The following is a 21664-nucleotide window of genomic DNA, read 5'->3' as shown; positions in this document are numbered from 1 at the left end:
AAAAAATTAATAACATTAAAAATATAAAACATTCTCATGTATTACAATCCATTCATTTCCTACTGCTCATGTTCATGGTTGCGGGTGGCTGGAGCCAATCACAGCTGTCCTCTGGGACAACACCAAATTTTTATTGGATAATGCATAATGTACACGGTTCGTTGTATGGCTCTCACAGGATTACATTTTAAAATGTGTGGCATTTATGGCTTTCTCAGCCAAAAAGATTCCCGACCCCTGACTTGTACAGTGCTAAAGTTAATAATATTTTTGAAGGTAAAATTGTAACTCTCATAAAAATAGAAAATGAGCACATGTTACTGATTATATTTAACTAATTAATTAAAAAGAACTAGTAAGATGTTATAACAGGTTCAAAAGATTTCAAAGTTTTAGACATGTATATACCATGAGGAATAGAAAAATGAATTTATAGATAAAGAATTGATCTGTACCTACAGGCAAACAGTCAATTGCATTCTACCAGACACAGCTCAGTTTACATTTCTATGGATGAGTCACTTGTATTAGCGTTGGACTTCTACAAAATACAAAACTGTGAAATAGCTCAAAGACAATGAATGGTGCAGCAAACCCCAATGGGTGCCTCAGAGAGGGTGCCCAACATTTTAAAAAACATTTTTAAAGACTTGAATAATTTTTTTGTAACTGAAGCATGTCTCTTTTGACTATTAATCTCAAATTTAGAGTCAGTATGGCACAGATACTTGGAATTGTCTACTAGGAAGATGTATACCATCTTGGACTGAAGTACATCTTTTATCAACATAATGACTGACAGTCTGAGTTCTGAAGTCAGACTCTTTTGCTCTAAATTATTAACTTTGTGACATCAGAAATATTACTGTGCTTCATGGTTCTGTGCCTATAAAATTATTATCACAATAGATGATGGTGTGTAAATTTGCTATAAATGGTTTCTACATTAATTTAAATAAAATATTTTTATAAATCTATTGTCTCTTTATCTGTATTTTTGTTATATCATTTTAAAAAAATGTTGCTTTAGAATTTTGTTATATTTCTGTATTTTATCATTGCCTACTTTCAAGACTATATATAAATATATGTTTATATTTCTCCCCTTATGACCTTGACAGTGTTTAGATACATTTTATTAATAAATATTCTATAAACCTCTTAATACACTATACTACATTATAAAATATTTTTATCTAAACAATTATATTTTAAATATTTTTAAATAATAAGAAAAACTCTTATTTTCAGTGTAACCTCATTTCCTACTGATCCTTTATGTAGACACATAGTTCCATGTAGTATGTTTTTTCTTCTGCTTGAAAAGTTACTTTTTACATTTTTTAGTGCTTGTGAAAAATTCTTTCAACTTTAATATATTTGAAAGGGTATATTTCACCTTTGTTTTTGAAAGATATTTTTTCAGAATAAAGAATTCTAGATTGACAGGTATTCCTCCATCACTTTATAGATGTTGCTTCACTGTCTTCTCCTTTTCATTGTTTTCAGCAGAAAAATCTGTCATCTGTGTGTATATAAATATATTATTATTTTTTTTGGTACTAACCATGGTTTTTCCCTCTGTCTCATTTAAGAATTTTCTCTTTTCCATTGGTTTTGAGCAGTCTGATTACAATGTTATTTTGTGTAGTTTTCTTTGTTTCCAAAAGTTGGGCTTCATTGTTCTTCTTGTATTTCTAGAATTATATTTTTCAACAAATTTGAGATATTTTAGACCAACTGCAATCTACCTTTTTCTCTTTAAGGAACTCTAATATTTGGCTGCTTAGATTTTTTCCCAAAGGACACTGATGTTTTGTTCATTTTTTAAAAAAAGTTTTCTATATTTCAAGTTCACTAATCTTTTCCTTGTTTATTTAGAAATTAAATATAATGAGGTAACACTGAACAAGAGTACATAGGTTTCAGGTGAATATCTCTACAGCATTTGAACTGTTGATTGAGTTGTGTGCCCATCACCCAAAGTAAAACCATCTTTCATCCCTTTATATTTGTCCCTCTTTTCTTCTAATATATATAGGTTGATAATACAACCCAGTATATTTACTTCAATTCAAATATTCTATCTTTAAAAGTTTAATTTGAGTCTGTCTTTGTATATTTTATGCCTATTTATTAAAAGAGAGTATATATTGAAAATATAGAATACATTCATACAGTTAATATATGTTAAAATATTTATGACAACTCTTTTAATGTTCCTGTCTGCTAATTATACATTTATGTCAATTCTGGGTTTGTATCAAATGATTGATTTATTCCCTTAATATGGATTACATTTTCTTGTGTCTTTTTATGTCTGCCATTTTTTTTCTTGATTGGATGTCATTGTGAATTTTGCCTTGTTCGGTGATATTTTTGTTTTGCTATAAATATTTATTAGCTTCATTCTGTGTCACAATTAAATTACTTAAAAACTATTTGATTCCTTCAGATCTCATTTTAAAGATTTGTTAGGTGAACCAGTATAGTGTTTAATCTAGTGTTTTCACTCTTCTGAGGCAAGATCTCTATGAGTGCTCCATTAAATGAGAATTATAAAAATTGGTCAGTCTGACAGGAAAGGCCAGGGATTATTCCTGACCCTGTGTATGCACCAGGTACTGCCCCATCTAATCCTTTTGGGTTGTTCCTTTTACAGCTTCAGATACAGAAAGTCCCCAAGTTACACACATCCAAGTTATATACAACTTGTACTTATGAATGAAGCGCCGTAAGGGCTATTGGTAATCAACTGCTATTGGACATGAATGAAAATGATATCACAAAATTACTGAACTCCTATGGCAAAGAACTAACCAATGAAGACCTAATGGAACCAGAGCAGCAAATGATAGCATTTAGGGAAGAAAATAGGGATCAAGAAGCTCCAGAACTGAAATTTTTTCTACAAAAGGGTTAGCTGATCCTTTTTGTTTCATTGAAGCAGTAATGGCAAAGTTAGAGCAACAAGATCCTGGTACAGAGAGGTTCACCAAAGTTTACCATACAATGACCAAAGGCCTGAGATGCTACAGGGCCATTTATGATGGAAAAAGTAATAGCTCTGTACAAAACTCCCTTGAAGCCTACTTCAGGAGACTGACTCCAGCAGCAGAATCAAACCCTGACTCTATAACACCACTCCCATCCTCTCTAATAAGTCCATCATCTTTTACATCATCCAAGTTTTTTTAAGGTTGTATTTGAAAATGTTTAAGTATTTTAAAAACAAACAAAATGTTTAAGTATTTATATACACAAAAAGGTAAAAATTACTATATTAAGATAACATCTGTCTAAGTTGCATTTTATAGGTAAATCTACCTGTTCCAACTTACATACAAATTCAACTTAAGAACAAACCTACAGAACCTATCTCGTTCATTACCCAGGGACATTCATGTGGTAATCAGTACTTGAATGAATGTGTGTTCTCTCTCTGCAAAGATCTCTCCTCCACATGCTGCATACTCCACCCACTTAAGTCTCACCACACTGTCATCTTAACATCCTTAATTTAGAAAATATGAGGGGTTCTATCTAGCTTCTACTCAATGCTAAAGCCTAAAATCTCCCTCAAGAAAATTAGCTGACATAATTATTATTTCCAGTCCCTCATGGATGACTGTCCATTGTTGCCTGATGTCCAATGGTTTAAAATTATTATTTCATGAATTTTCAAAATCTGGTTTTCTGAGAGGTAAGAGTAAATCTGGTTCCATTTAGTTCATCTTTGCTTAAAACAGAAGTTTGTATTTTAACTCTTTGATGATAAAGAAATTTTCAAATGATCTCTCTCAACATGCTTAGATTTGTCTGTTGACTCCTTAAAAATGCACACTGCTTGAATATAATGTTTTGTAGAAGTTAGAACAGAGAGCTTCTGAGAGAATGCCTGCAAATGGTATATAAGGAATTTCAAGTGAGATCTACATAAAAATAGTATAAAGAGAGAAGGGTGTCTTAAACTAAGAGCAGGCATATTAGATAAGACTTTTTTTTTGAAACTGACATATACAGCCACAAATACTTAGAGAGAAGAATATATAGTTAAATACATGTATATTTCTATCCATACTTCACAATATTTTTAATAAAAGGAGCCCATTTAAATTTGATCTAAAAAAAGAGTTATCTCCACATGACAATAGTTGTATTCTTTGTATTTGTTGATTTAGAAATTACAAAATAGCAAAAGATGACTGTGAATTTAGTAACTTGCAATTCTTCTAATTTATTAAGCATAACAGCATCTATATATATGATGTGTATATGTATATATGTGCTATGCATTTATATAACCAAATGTTTATTTATCTACAGATAATTCTTGATACATGAATTGAAAACTCTTTAAGAATTCAAGAGTCTTACAGAGGTACAATGCTGGAAAAATAGAATTCAGAAAAACAATTTTAATTGATTACATGTAAAAAAGAATACATACATATGTGTATGTGTGTATGTGTGTGCGTGTGTGTGTGTGTGTAAAATTTAGAAAAACCCAGAGAGTTGCCTACAGGGTTTAGATTTTTCTCACCTAAATTTTTGACACTTTCTGAAAGCAAACAAATAAAATTATTTTGGAAGTTTTAACCTGAATTACATAAATTGTACTAGATTTAATAAATTGTACTTGATCTCACAGTCATCTCCCTCTAGACATTTATAGTCAGGTATCCCTATTCAAGTTATATGAGAGTGGGAGGGAAAATGATTTCTGGTCTGAAACAAGGTTTAGTTAATCAGTGGTATATAAGCTTGAGACTAATTTATAATTTATGTATCCAAGTTACATAATATACATTTTCTTTGAAATGTACAACATGAAAGAAAGACTTTGAAAATAAGGGTATTATTTTTTTTCCTTCAACATATACAATGATTGTACTTAAATCTCTTTTCTTCAAATGAATCTTTAAAAAATTTTTTATGCCTTTAATGGAATTCATCAAAATAATTAAAGTAAGCATATACAAAGATTAAAGTCAGAATCAACAGAAAAACAGAAGAAACATTTTTCAAGAACAATGGAGAAAAAAGTCAAAGACGTAAGATCTGCTCACAAAGCACTTTCCAAAGGTTACTTTTCAGCTCCAGGAAAATAGCACCAGAGAATCATCAATATACCTTTTAAAAGATTAGGACAAATAACAAATTAAGCAATCAAAAAAAAAAAAAAAAGAGGAAAGAAAAGAAACACTTGTAGTGACCCATACATCTCTAAATCAAATAAAAATAAGAAAGTAGCTTACATTAATGTCTGTGAAGTCAAATAGCTTTTATAGCTTTCCCTCTCTGCTCTGTCTTGTAATTGTAGTTAGTTGACCTTTTCCCATTGTTATCTTTTGATATATTTATCATATCATCTAGATGCATATTTATAGACTTATTTATTGAAATGCTGACATATTTTTTTTGTATTTTTCTGAAATAAGAAGAAGGAAGGCAAAGACAGACTCTTGCATGCACCCAGAAAGCCCACTAGGGGGCGATGCTCTACCCATCTCAGGCATTGTTCCATTTCAACCGGAGCCATTCTTGCGTTTGAGGCGAGGCCATGGTGCCATCCTCAGCACCAGGGCCAACTTTGCTCCAATGAAGCCTTGGCTGCTGGAAGGCAAGAGAAAAAAAGTGAGAAGATAAAGAAGAGGGGGAAAGGTGAGAAAGCAGATGGGCGCTTTTCCTGTGTGCACTGCCGGGAATCGAACCTAGGACTTCCACATTCCAGGCTGACACTCTACCGCTGAGCCAACCAGCCAGGGCTGATACATTTTTAAACTACATTTCATGATTCTATTTTTAGACTATTCTTTTTTTAATATGTCAGCAATTCTTGATTATTGGTTGATTTCTAGAGCTTAAAGAAATTAGAAAAAAACAAGGCCTATTATCTTGTTCTTTTTGCCTTAAATGGCCTCAAAATCTGTGATGATTTTGAGTTTTCTTTATTTTTTCAATGTATTTTATTTAGCTCCTTTTGGATGAGTAATATAAACTTACTGCCTTCTAAAATTTACATCTTAACAAGGTGATAAAATGGGCATTATCAGTGGTAGACTACAATATTAAAGAGTGCAAAGAAAGGCATTAAGGTGGATGGGATTTCCCATATAAAATGCAAAATAAGAGAGAGAAAACAAAGAAAACAGGGTCATATAAAGTCAAATTTTATTATTATTATCTAAGTCAATTTTCTTAAGTTTCTGAGATTTAGTGTTTTTTTGTCAATAATATGAGGAGACCTGTAGTTCATAAAGCTGTTTTAAAGGTTAACTGAATTAAAGATTCAAGTGTTTAGTAGGTACATTATATTACTTAGTTTTATATTAACTAGAGGGTTCACAGATTTCACAAAAATATTGTTTTTTTGCTTTAAAAAGTAGGGAATTGATCATGTTAAAAATAATATACAGTAGGAAAATATGGAAAGAAGTATGCATGGATAGTCATACATGGAAGAAAGTGCAGGGCAGATCCAATAGCACAAAGCTAAAAGTATTTGGAAGAATCATATGCATAGTAAAGTCCTGAGAATAAAATCTGAAATAAAAAGCCAAAAAACATGAAGAAAATTCTTAAGTGCCAGTTATTGTATATAAATATTTTAGTTAGCAAAACAGAACTATTGAATATTTTAAACCTGCTTCAATGCGTAAATAACAGAAAAAAAAGGGCTAGAGAGCCAAGTTGACTTCCAGCTTGTTGACTGCCAAATAAAAAGTACCCATGTGACCTGGCTTCTATTTTCATTTTCTACATAATTGAATACAGAAATTATATTTGGGGTAATAATGTTATATACAACTCTCATTTTTATTGACAGGTGAAGAACATACATTCATATGTGTCTTTGGGCATGAGTGGCATACTTTTCAGTTTACACAGCAATGTGCAGATTAGTGCCTAACACAATGATGGCATTTAATAATATATTTTGGTGCCCCCAAAAAACCTTAATTAAGAACATTTTCACTAACCCCAGAGATACAGGTAATAAGACAGCAAATCCCAGAAGCAAGGGGGGAGGGAGTTAGGAGGAGGGGGTCAAAGGGAGTATAAATAAGTACACGGGGGGTGAGGGGTGAGGGTGTTATATTCGGTGGGACACTTGAATTCATGTAAACACAATAAATAAAATTAATAAACATTTTTAAAAAGAAAAAAGCATTTAAATACTATTTAGTTTATAGTTCATTTCTCTGGTAAAAATAAATATTATTTTTACACAAAATCTAGCTTTCTGTATACAAATTCCATCAATATATGATTTCTATTTGACAAGATTTTTGGCTTAAATTATTCTAAAATCATCTCATATAACTGTATTATAGAAAAAATTGTCATGATAATATCTACGTACCTCACCTTTGTACATTATAAAAACCAAATTTCTGTATCAGTGTGGTGTAATAACAATGAGCATATAAAATTGTTTTGTTGGATGATATAAAGAAAGACAGGGCCCTGGCCGGTTGGCTCAGTGGTAGAGCATCGGCCTAGCGTGCGGAGGACCCGGGTTCGATTCCCGGCCAGGTCACACAGGAGAAGTGCCCATTTGCTTTTCCACCCCTCCTCTGCGCTTTCCTCTCTGTCTCTCTCTTCCCCTCCCGCAGCCAAGGCTCCATTGGAGCAAAGATGGCCCGGGCGCTGGGGATGGCTCTGTGGCCTCTGCCTCAGGCGCTAGAGTGGCTCTGGTCGCAACATGGCCACGCCCAGGATGGGCAGAGCATCGCCCCCTGGTGGGCAGAGCGTCGCCCCATGGTGGGCGTGCTGGGTGGATCCCGGTCGGGCGCATGCGGGAGTCTGTCTGACTGTCTCTCCCTGTTTCCAGCTTCAGAAAAAGGGAAAAAATAAAAAAAAATAAAAATAAAAAAAATAATAAAAATAAAGAAAGACAGGATGGACATTAATATAATTTAGTGGTTTTTAAGTATAAAACATTTTATATTTATGAATTCCCTTACATTTCTGACCATTCCTATATTTTAAGTATTATTAATAACTCCATTACAAAGAATGGAAAACTTAAGCTTAGACAGCCTAACATGTGAAAGTTAAAAATAGTAGATCTTTTACTGACTTAAAACCCTATATTGGTTTATAATTAGTCTCATTTCTTAATAGATAATTCTACAATCAACAGCTACAACAACAGCAGCAACAATAAGAGATAGATATGGTGGACACTAATAGATGTATAGTAATATTTTTATCATCCTTAGAGTATTTATTACAATCAAAATAACTGGAATCAGACCAGTGCTAGAATTATTTGACAGTAATTACTTCCCAAAAACCAATGAATCAAACTTGCCTAAAATTATCTAATATGCAAAATCAAGAGAGATTCTCAGATTTGTGATCTCAGAAAGTTGATTAGAATAAGATTTTATCTGCAGGCTTCAGATACCTAAGAGATGCCCTGTTGAAGAAGAAATGAACAATCTATTTGTTGTTTCAATGATTATTATGAGGTATGCTGGATACTTAGATAAGTAAATAAGATCACAAACTACTAATGAGAAATAACTTGCTGCATGTCACTTAGTAACTAATAGATATAATCACTGATAAAAGAAAGACCACCTAATTTTTTTTTATAAAAAATCAGGTAATTAAAAAAATCTTTAGTCTTTTAGATTTTATTTATGAAACAAGAGTAAAGACAGAGATAGGTAGATTATAAAACAAAATTCCTCTTATTACAAGACCTTAAAAAAGTCTTTTATTATAGAAACAAAAAGAGGCAAGTGTAGAATCCAGAATGAAAAACATGGTAGATTATAGATTGCAAAAATAATCACAATTCTTCAGTGTCCCCCATCAATAGGTCGAATCTACTTCCCAACCCTTTGAATCTGGGCAGTCGGTGTAGTTTTCTTGTTTAGGAAAGTGCAACAGAAGGGGTGCTGTATGAGTTCTGAGCTGAGGTCTGGGAGCAGCCTGCAGCTTCTGCTTGCACTCTGCTGCTATGTGAGGGAGTCTAGGCTACTTTGCACCAAGGAAATGTGCTGAGCTCACAAGGTCTCTAGAGTTCTTTTTTTTTTTTTTTTTTATTATTATTTTATTTTTTTATTTTTTTTCATTTTTCTGAAGCTGGAAACAGGGAGAGACAGTCAGACAGACTCCCGCATGCGGCCGACCGGGATTCACCCGGCACGCCCACCAGGGGGCGATGCTCTGCCCATCCTGGGCGTCGCCATGTTGCGACCAGAGCCACTCTAGCGCCTGGGGCAGAGGCCACAGAGCCATCCCCAGCGCCCGGGCCATCTTTGCTCCAGTGGAGCCTTGGCTGCGGGAGGGGAAGAGAGAGACAGAGAGGAAGGCGCGGCGGAGGGGTGGAGAAGCAAATGTGCGCTTCTCCTGTGTGCCCTGGCTGGGAATCGAACCCGGGTCCTCCGCACGCTAGGCCGATGCTCAACCGCTGAGCCAACCGGCCAGGGCCTAGAGTTCTTTTTTTAATCAGGAAAGAACTCAAATTTTACAAGGCATCCAAGCCTCACAATGACTAGAGACCTCAGAACTGGCTAAAGAAGGATGAAATCAATGCAGGAAGTTAACTCAGTACATGAGACATTATTAACAATTAAACAAGGTTTTATTAGCCAATGGAATTCATGTCATCTACTCTACTAACAAGCAAGATGCTCATCAATCTAATTAGTGTAAAGGGATGTTCAAGAACTAGTCATTTTTTTTTTTATTAATTTTTTTTTTTTTTTACAGGGACAGAGAGGGAGTCAGAGAGAGGGATAGATAGGGACCGACAGACAGGAATGGAGAAAGATGAGAAGCATCAATCATCCGTTTTTTGTTGCAACACCGTAGTTGTTCATTGATTGCTTTCTCATATGTGCCATGACCATGGGCCTTCAGCAGAGCGAGTAACCCCCCGCTCAAGCCAGTGACCTTGGGTCCATGCTAGTGAGCTTTTTTGCTCAAGCCAGATGAGCCCACACTCAAGCTGGCTATCCTGGGGTCTCGAACCTGGGTCTTTTTGCATCCCAGTCTGATGCTCTATCCACTGCGCCACTGCCTGGTCAGGAAGAACTAGTCATTTTTAAACAAATTCATAAGAAAACAAAACAAAAAGCTCTAAAAAATAACAAAAAATAAGCAGTGTAATTTAAAAATGCAAAAAATGTGATAATTAAGACATCATAATTAAGAATGATGCTGCTCTTTTGATGATGCAGCTTTAGGTATTTAGGGACTAATTATCAAAAATGCATCAAAATGATAGATTGAGAACACAGATAATAGATCAACTACCACTTGCATGCATCTCTAAATTCCTGCATTAGAGAAAATAACCAAAATACCTGAGTCTGCACTTTTGTAAAAAAAGTATTATAAAAAAATGGGATAACTCTAAAAGATAAAAAACCAGGAAAGATAAATACCTGATATTTCTTTTTATCACACTATCTAAGGGTAACAACTGCTAAAATTTCAGCATATATTCTTTCAGTAGTTTTCTACATATATTTACAAAAGATATAATCTCCAAAGCCATTATATTTTAGTTGTTTGTTTGCTTATTTAACACAGGAAGGAAATGTTCAGTATTTGAACTCTAAATCTAGTGTGCATAGTTTCTATGCAAAAAGTTCTCCTATTGGTAGGAGTGCAAGTTGATACTATCTTTAGAAGGAGAAATTTGGCAAAACATATAAAAAATTTAAATAGGTACACCATTTAATTCATAAATTCAGGGAATTACCCTTAAGAAAACTGTAACACAGTGAGCTACAGAAATCCCCTTATCTAAGTAATAAATTTTTAAGTCATGTATATCCATCTAGGAAGCACTGCAAGGTACTCCTTAGTTCAATTGAATATTATTCAAACATCTAAATATTGTTGTGGAAAAGAGTCATGATATTTCCATGTTGTAATATATTAAGTGATAAAATTAATACATGACCTGATTTTTAGAGTATTTTTTTCATTTAACATACTTTTACCATTTGTTAAACACTTTATAAATAATGTTTTCAATCATAAATCTTTCCAAAGCACATGTGAAGTAGGTTCTATTGTCTTTCCCACTGCATCAGTAAACACACTAAAAAATGAACAAGTTAAATGATTTTCTTGAGATCACACAACTACTAACAAGCAGATATTCAAACCCAGGCAGTTTACTCTACAGCTGCTTATTTTAATACATTACTAAGTTATGTTACTGCATATTCATTTGTGTATATATGTGTACATGCATATCCATACACATGTAAATTTCTTATGGTTTATAAAAACAAACAATTAATATATGTATATATGTACTTGTAACTTTTTAAGTATAACATTCTTTGGTTATTTATTTTAAACTCAATAAAGCTACATGGCTAAACTTCATTTTTCTAGGCAATATTAAGATCTCTCAAATAAAATTTAAAATGCTAAAGGAATTAATTATATAAGAAAATAACATATAATGCAAAAAGGTTCTACTGCCCTTCCTAACATTTGGTATTATCTTATATAATTCTGATAGAATATACAGAATTATATTCCATTGTAGCTATAGTGAAAGTGTGTAGGCTCAAGGAACACTCCTTATAAGATTCTTTGAGGTAAGTATTTTCATCCTTAATTTACAGGAAAAAAAATTGGAGATTCAGAAAGATTCCTTCCTCTGGGTCAAACAACACATAAATAGACAAGATCTCCTGGCCACAGATTTCATGTTCAGTATTAACTTTTGTATGTGTTTTTTTACTTTAAGCTTCACAATTCTCACCATCTGATTGAAAGCTGAGATGAGATTCAGAATTTCTCAATGTGCCTTACTGAAAATAAATTGCTTCCCACTAGATAATGTTGCCTTTTTCAACTCCAAAGGAAAAAATGTCTGATATTTTAAACATCACATGTGTGTTCACCCCTCCTCTCAGCCTTATAACTGGTATAAATTTATTCTTTAGGAAAATGTTATATTTAACAGAAATGTCTAAAATTCTTTCTGTGATTGTTCCAGTTTGCTCAACTGAACCAAAAAAAGCATTACTCTGAACTATTCTTATTAAGACAACAAATTTTAAAATAAAAATTGATGCTATTCTTCTCTTGTATTCTCAAAAAGCACCTTCCTGAAAGCAGCACTGGTAATTAACAATGAGAAAACAATGTTTTGTACATAGTTTGATTTTATACATACATGTTCTGGTAATAAATTTTTCAAAATGCTAAATATCATGTTATTTTCTGCCAATTTTTAGAAGTCATTTACTTGTATCTATTTACCTATGATTATTAAAATAAGTTATTTTACCAAAAACAATCATCCAGAAACTCAATGTAAAATCTAAGTACAGATAGGGAGAGAAGATGGCAGTGGAGTAGGCAGATGCACAGACTCCCAGCTCACACCACCAAACTGGACTACAAATTAATTTAGGAACAATCAGTGTGAAAAACCAACTTTGGACTACAAGAATAGGTCTCAAAAACCAAGGACCAAAGAAGAAGACACATCGAGCCTGATAGGGAGTGTGGAGGCACGGTGGAAGCTCCCCTGCTTCCAGGAGGAGGGGTGCTGAGGCTGAGACCCAGAAGGGCTCTCATTACAAGGAGAAGAGCAGAAAACATCACTCACAGCCACTTGCCTGAGGACTTGGGAATGAGGTGTGCTGAGAAGGCTGGCTTGTCTTCCAAAAGGAAAGTGAGAAGAGAGAGACAGATGGTTAGGGGCAGAGGAATGCATGGGATGACCTGAGAAACTGACTCATCCAGTGCGGAGGTCATAGCTGGAGGAGGGGCTGGTCCAAGCCTAATGTGGTTCTGGGTGACCCACCTCCAGAAAGCTTTCCGGCTCCAATCAGCACAACAAGACACAGCTGAAAACAGAAAGTGGGGGGAGGGGAAGTAACTCAAGTTTCCATGGAGATCTGAGATATACCTCCCCCTACTGAAGCTGAGAAAGCACCCTGCCCCCTGAGAGAAAATGGCAAATCAAGCCTTCAGAGTCTCAGGTTACACCCACTGCATTCCTGGATACAGTTTTAAATAAGCCCCCTGCTGAGATCAGTAAACAAGATTACCACCAAACTATGAAAACTGAGAAGAAAACAAACAAATCAAGACTTCAAAGTGGCTCTACTAGGTAAGGAGATCACAACTGGAAGAAGCCTATAAGTCATACAGAGAATAATGGGTAGGTAGAGAAGCATAAGTCATATGCTTCAACAAGATAAGTCCTCAGAAAAAGTCCTGGATGAATTGGAAGTAATCAAATTACCAGATGCAGAGTATCAAATAATGATTGCTAGGATGCTTAAGGATCTCAAAACTACTATGGATGGACTTAATGAACACCTCAATAAAGAAATTGTAAGCATCAAAAAGAACACACAAATCATAAAGAAGAACCAGACAGAAATGACAAATACAATATCAGAAATAAAGACTACACTAGAAGGAATTAAAAGCAGGTTGAATGAAGCAGAGGATCAAATCAGTGACTTAGACGACAAGATAAGTGAAAACAGGGAAGCAGAAAAGCAAAAAGAAAAGAGGAACAAAAAGTTCAAGGAAACCCTAAGAGAGCTCTGTGACAACATGAAGAGAAACAATATCTGCATAATAGGAGTTCATGAAGGAGAAGAGAAAGAACCAGGACTAGAAAAGCTCTTTGAAGAAATTATAGATAAAAATTTCCTAAATTAATGCACAAAAGAGTCACACAAGTTCAAGAAGCAGAGAAAACCCCATTTAAAAAAACCCAAAGAGATTCACAGCAAGACATATCATAATCAAAACACCAAAGCTATGAGATAAAGAAAAAATATTAAAAACAACAGCCTATCACCTACAAAGGAACACCCATAAGGATTACATCCAACTTCTCAACAGAAAAATTGAGGTCAGAAGAGATTGGCAAGAAATAACCAAAGGAATGCAGAACAAGAACCTACAACCAAGACTTCTTTATCCAGCAAGGCTATCATTTAAAATTGAAGGAGAAATAAAAAGCTTCCCATAAAAAAAAATAAAAAAACCTCAAGAAATTTATCACAACTAAACCAATGCTGCAAGAAAAGTTAAGGGGCCAGCTGTAGACAGCACAACGCAGGGAAAAAATATACTATATATACATAGTAAAAGAAGACTATAGATTTAAAGAAAAAAATGGCAATAAACAACTACATATCAGCCTGACCAGGCAGTAGTGCAGTGGATAGAGCATTGGGATGCAGAAGACTTAGGTTTGAGACCCTGAGGTCATCAACTTGAGTACAGCCTCATCTGGTTTGAGCAAGGCTCACCAGCTAGAGCCCAAGGTCGCTGGCTTGAGCAAGGAATCACTCGATCTGCTGTAGCCCCCCAGTCAAGGCACATATGAGAAATCAATCAATAAACAACTAAGGAGCCGCAACAAAGAATTAATATTCCTTCTCATCTCTCTCCCTTTCTGTCTGTCTGTCCCTATCTGTCCCTCTCTCTGACTCTCTCTGCCTCTGCCATATAAAATAAGAACTGTATGCCAAAAAATAAGACAACCTAGGTGAAATGGACAAATTCCTTGAAAAATAGTCTTTTGAAAATTAATCTGAAAGAATCAGAAAACCTAAATAGACTGATTACAACAAATGAGATTGAAACAGTTATAAAAAAACTTCCAAAACAAACAAAAGTCCCGGGCCAGATGGCTTCACAGGTGAATTCTACCAAACATTCAAAGAAGAACTAACTTTTATCCTTCTCAAGCTATTTTAAAAAATTCAAAAGGAGGGAAAACTTCTAAACTCCTTTTATGAGGTGAGCATAATTCATATTTCAAAGCCAGGCAAAGACAACACAAAGAAAGAAAACTATAGGCCAATATCTCTGATGAATTTAGATGCTAAAATTCTCAACAAAATATTAGCAAACTGGATCCAGCAATACATGAAAAAAATTATACATCATTATCAAGTGGGATTTATTTTGGGGAGGCAAGGCTGGTACAGTATTTGCAAATCAATCAATGTGATTCATCACATAAACAAAAGGAAGAACAAAAACTTCATGATAATATCAATAGATGCAGAAAAAGCATTTGATAAAATCCAGCACCCATTTATGATCAAAACTCTCAGCAAAGTGGGAATACAGGGAACATATCTCAACATGATAAAGGCCATTTACTATAAGCCCACAACCAACATCATACTAAATGGGCAAAAGTTAAAAGCAATCCCCTTAAGACAGGGGTCGGAACCTATGGCTCACGAGCTTTGATGGCCGCATCTGGCTCACAGACAAATCTTTAATAAAAAATAATAACATTAGAAATATAAAACATTCTCATGTATTACAATCCATTCATTTCCTACCACTCATGTTCATGGTTAGGGGTGGCTGGAGCCAATCACAGCTGTCCTCTGGGACAACACCAAATTTTTATTGGATAATACATAATTTACATGGGTCGTTGTATGGCTCACAGAATTATATTTTAAAATATGTGGTGTTCATGGCTCTCTCAGCCAAAAAGACTCCTGAACCCTGCCTTAAGATTAGGAACAAGGCAGGGATGCCCCCTTTAACCACTCTTATGCAATATAGTTCTGGAAGCTCTAGTCACAGCAATCATACAAGAAGAAGAAATAAAAGGCATCTAAATTAGAAAAGAAAAGTAAAACTATCATTATTTGCTGATAATATGATATTGTACATAGAAAACTTTACAGTCATAGCCAAAAAACTACTGGACCTAATAAAGGAATTCAGCAAGGTGTCAGGATATAAAATTAATACCCAGAAATGAAAGGCATTTTTATATACCAACAATGATCTATCTGAAAGAGAAATTAAAAAAACAATCCTCTTCACTATTGCAACAACAAAAATAACTAGGAGTAAATTTAATTAAGGACTTTAAAGACTTGTACTTGAAAAATTATAAAACATTGATAAAAGAAATTAAGGAAGATACAAACAAGTGGAAGCATATACTGTGTTCACGGCTAGGAAAAATAAACATCATTAAAATGCCCATATTACCCAAAGCAACTTATAAATTCAATGCAATTCCTATTAAAATACCAAGGACATACCTCAAAGGTATAGAACAGATATTCCAAAAAATTCATATAGAACCAAAAAAGAACACAAATAGCCTCAGCAATCTTAAAAAAAGAAGAAGAAAGTGGGTGGTATTATATTTCCGGACATCAAGTTATACTACAAGGCCATTGTATTCAAAACAGATTGGTACTGGCATAAGAACAGGCATATAGATCAATGAAACAAAACAGAGAACCCAGAAATAAATCCACACTTTTATGAACAATTGATATTTGACAAGTGTGGTGATAGCATGCAATGGAGTAAAGACAGCCTCTTTAACAAATGGTATTGGGAAAATTGAACAGCTACCTGCAAAAACTGGACCACCAATTTACACCATTCACAAAAATAATCTCAAAATGGATTAAAGACTTAAATGTAAGTTATGAAACCATAAACATCCTAGAAGAAAACATAGACAATAAGCTCTCTGACATCACTTCCAGCAATATATTTGCTGATTTATCTCCATGTGCAAGGGAAATAAATGATAGGATAAACAAATGGGACTATATCAAACTACAAAGCTTTTGCACAGCTAAAGACAATATGAACAAAATAAAAAGGCAAACTACACAGTGGGAGAACATATTTGACAATACTTCTGAAAAGGGGTTAATAACCAAAATTTATAAAGGACTCATAAAACTCAACACCAGGAAGATAAGCAGTCCAATAAAAAAAATTGGCAAAATAAATGAATAGAAACTTCTCCAAAGTGGACATACAGTTGGCCAATAGGCATATGAAAAAAGCTCAACATCACTAATCATTAGAGGAATGCAAATTAAAACAACAATGAGATATCACCTCACACCAGTCAGAATTGCGCTCATCAACAAAACAACACAGAATAAGTGCTGGTGAGGATGTGGAGAAAAGGGAACCCTCCTGCACCGCTGGTGGGAATGCAGACTTGTGCAGCCACTGTGGAAAACAGTATGGAGATTCCTCAAAAAATTAAAAATGAAACTGCCTTTTGACTTAGCCATCCCACTTTTGGGAATATATCCCAAGAACACCACATCAAGGAGTCAAAAGGAGAAATCCACCCCCAAGATCTGGAAACAGCCCTAGTGCCCATCAGTGGACAAGTGGATTAAAAAGCAATGGTACATATACACAATGGAATACTATGGGACCATGAAAAAGAAGGAAATATTATATTTTGTGACAACATGGATGGACCTGGAAACTATTATGTTAAGTGAAATGAACAAGCCAGAGAAAGAAAAATATCATATAACTTCACTCATCTGAGGAATCTGACAAACAATATGAACTGAGGAGCAGAATAGAGACAGAGGCGGGATCAAAGGATTCGGAAGGAAAGCGGACAGAGGGAAAGGGTATGATATGCTGATAGGATGGGAAGGGAGGAGGGCATTACAGGGAGGGGGACAGGGGAGATGTACTGGGGACCACAGGGGAGGGGAGGATGAATTCAGGGGGACACTAGAATCTATGTAAACAGAATAAATTAATAAAAAAAATCTAAGTAAAATCTTTGAGGGCAATTTGAAATAGTTCGCAATGTCAATGACTCACTGACTATCTTTTATAGCTTTTCATTCTGAATAGTTAAAATTTAATTTAGTGAATAGTTTTTGATGACTTTAGACACTCTACTTGATTTTGTCATGCTGCATGCTTTAACAACTGGAGACACAATGTTAGGCTTCAGCAGATGGGATGAATGTTGAACTACATCATGTTATAGCCTTAGATCACATGGAGCCAAGAGTATATCTAAAACAAGATTTACTTAGTATATGTGGATTAATATTAATCAGTTAAGATATGATGCTTCTTAGTTAAAAAGTATGTATCTTTTATTTCTATTCATTAAATAGTTCCTTGAGCCATCAGTAATGAAAAAATTATTTTGTGCTCAAATATCTTTAAATTTAGGGCTGTATTGCATTGGATTTTGATTGATGTAAGAGAGGATATGATGGTTACCCAAATTACAACTAAAAACATAAAATTATAACATTAAATATGAATGAAAGAAGTAACAGTTCTTAGGTTAATGGATTTATAGTATTTGTAAATCCCAATCCAGAAAAAAATAATAAATAGCTAAATAAATAGAATTTAACGTTGTTTAAAGTCTAGGAAGCTGAGATGTTTGGCTATTTCCAAGTTTCCCCCACATGTGGGTATCAGTAGGTTTGCACTTTCTAGACATCTTGTATTTAGGTGAGGCCATGTAATCAGTTCTGAACAATAACCTTCTAGTATCACTTCCAGTCTGGAGCATTCAGTTGCTTGTAAGAGATCTCCAAAGCTATACAGTATTTCTATTCTGACACAGAGCTGAGAAAATAGAAGATGTTTACATAGAAGATGATTAGTCTGAATATCTGCAGGATTATGTAGAACAGTTACTCTTACTGACCTGGGAAAGACATGTACAATAAGCATGAGAAGAGTATTATCTGATATTTAGAGGCTGTTTACTATTGCTATATAAGCCACCCTATGTTGATCTATACACAAATTGGTACATGGGGACTAAGCACTACTATACAAAAACCTAAAATGTATGTTATTGGCTTACCAGCCAGGCTATAAGTGGTAGAAAAACTAATATTAAATTGCTAAATAATAAATAATCATGTTATTGCATTATGCAGTGGTAGAACATTTGTTAAAACTGTTGCCTATAATAACTTGCAAGGCAGGTAATTCATCTAATAATAAATATGATTACACAGTGCACACACACACAAATATAATGATACATTATAGGAGAAGAGATGGGAAAACAGAAGGCAAGTGGTATGTGTTGGTTAATGTTGGTGGCATTGACAAAGTGTTGTAAGAATGATGAGAGGTCATAAAAAAAATCACCTGGTTTGCAAGCAAGAAGAAAAGAAAACAGCATTCAGAAATTCTAATTTTATAGTTTTTTAAAGCAATTACTTCTCATACCAACCCAGTAAAAATGCAATGGAAATGGTCATTGAGTAACAAAAACCTATTAGAACTCACCGTATGGCAAAGATCAAATAAAGAGTATGGCTGTCACACCCATTACTAAACCTCTGAATGAATTAATGTGGCACCCAGTAAATCTTTTCAGTTGGAAAAATAGCTCAGAGAAAAAGATTGATTTACTGGAAGCATGCTGAGAAAGCTGCTCAGTCCTTCCCGGGAATGTTCTCCAATGCCACTTCATATGGAGCCACAGAAGTTAATGAAAAAGAAAGTGCCTTAGAGGGAAAAACTAAAGGCAATGGAGAACAATGGATGGGATGCCTTCCTAAGGAACAACAAAGAGCCTAATTCCCTACCAGCAAGATAATGTACCTTCATTCATCTGCAGAGCTGAATTTCAGAATTGTATGGTACAACGACTCTTCCTTTTCAACAACAGTTATCATGAACCTGACCCTGTGTCACCATTACACATTGGATTTTAGATTCCTATATTAAAATGAATAACATTGGAGAGGGGGGTGGAGGAAAGGGCAAAGGCATAAAGAGAAACAAAATATAGGGTAACAGAGGATAATTTGACAGAGGGTAATGGGTACACAGCATAATCAACTGTCCAAATGGTGTGGGGATGTTTTCTCTAAATCTATGTACCCTGGTTGACCAATGTCATGCTGTTAAATTTGTCTAAATAAAAAAAAAAAAGAATAATATTGGAGTCTGATACAAAAACTGTCATGCCTCACCCAGAGATTCTGAATTTTTGCCTTGATTTTGTGAGTGAACATAGGCACTCTGGATGACTCCCGTAGGGATGGCTGAGTAACTTATTTTGTTATAATGAGAATAATTAGATATTTTGTAATCAGAAGAGTGAATTTGTCAGTAATTATTTCTGTTTATCAAATTTTTATACTTCATTTTTTCCCCTTCAGATCACGACATCACTGAGCTTCCTGGTTTCTTGTGTATTGTTAAGCCCGTATACCTAGTTATAGTACATGTCATAATGACTTTGCATTAACCCTAGTGAAGGTAGCACGGTAACTTTGGTTGTGTCTTTTCTTCCCTTACTATGATGCACTTTGTTCTTCCTACAGTTAAATAAAAAATATGAAATGAATATCAATACACTTTGAGAGAGGAAGATCAAATCTTTTCCTATTATTTCCAGGAAATTGAAGTTGTCTTTTTTTTATTCATTGGCTATATATTTCTGCTTCAAATAAGTAATAGATATTTTCAAAAGGCTTTTAGTTACTCAACTTCAGTTAACACTACTTTCTAGAGATTATGATGACTAAGACATAGCTCATGTCAGCAGCTCAACATGTCAAGGTTGTTTGGATTAGCCCATCTTAATTATACATTGCAACCTGTCTTTGAGGAGCAATCCAAAATTTGACAATGAGGAAACTATAGCTTAAAAGTGCAGTTAAAAGTATTATAAGGTTACTCTTTTTCTTTATATGATTCAGCTTGAAGAAGTTTCACTTCATTAGTAAGCATTTTAAAAAAGGAGTAAGAAAGAATAAATGGATAAAAATAGGTGTCAGAGAGGAAAGGACTTTAGGCCTTGTCCTGGTAATTCAGTTGGTTAAAACATTGTCCTGATATATTAAGGTTTTGAGTCAAATTTATAGTCAAGGCATATAAAAAAATCAACCAATGAATTCATAAGTAGGTGAAACAACAAGTCAGTATTTCTCTTTCTCATCAGTAAATAAAAATTAAAAAAGAAATAGATTTCAGAGAGTCTGATTGAGATGTGAAATCAAAGATACAATATAAAGGCCATAAAACTTTTGTCTGACATAGCTGATACAGTATAAAGACAAGCAAAAGTGGGACTTAAGAATAAGAATTTTGTGATAGAAAGATACATAAAAACAGAGTCATTAAGTGCTTCAAATCTAAAACACTTAGCAAGGTACTTCATCCTTACATAGTTTGTGCTCTTCAGCACTCTTTTTTCCTGGAATCACAAGGAAATATCAGAAGTTACATTCTTAGGGTAATTTTTTCTAAAAGAAAATCTTCGCACACTCCATTTCCTGGTTGATGGTAGTAAAAAGATTATTGAAGCAATAAAAATTTATTTAGGGTTAGTATCTATTTGGAGAATTGCACTTAAGATTTGTCCTTTTTTAGTATAACTGTTCAGATACATAGGCACCACTGATAGATAAATGATTAATAAGGAGAAAGGAAAAAAGGAGGTAGGGGGGCAGGGAAAGAGAAATCTTCATAGCAGAAATTCCACTTAGTCCCTGACAAAAAGAAAGGAGGCAAATCTATCATAAAAAGAGAAGAAACTGGTGTACTATCTATACACAATACCAATTCTTTCTTTGTGTTTTTAGAGAGATACACACAGAGGCAGACTTGAAGGGAAAGAGATGAAAAGCATCAACTCATAATTGTGGCACTTTTGTTGTTCACTGATTTCTTCTCATATGTGCCTTGGTGGGGTGTTGAGGGTGGGGCTCCAGCTAAGCCAGTGACCCTTTTCTCAATCCTGCGACCTTGGGTTTCAAGCCAGCTACCCTTGGGCTCAAACCAGCAACCATGGGGTCATGTCCATGATCCAGTGACCTCAATCCAGTGACCTAGCATTTAAGCTGGCGAGCCTTGCTCAAGCCGAATAGCCTATACTCAA

The sequence above is a fragment of the Saccopteryx bilineata genome, chromosome 1, assembly GCF_036850765.1.
Source record: "Saccopteryx bilineata isolate mSacBil1 chromosome 1, mSacBil1_pri_phased_curated, whole genome shotgun sequence".
In the NCBI taxonomy this organism is placed as follows: Eukaryota; Metazoa; Chordata; class Mammalia; order Chiroptera; family Emballonuridae; genus Saccopteryx; species Saccopteryx bilineata.
Note: the sequence above shows the minus strand (reverse complement) of the source record.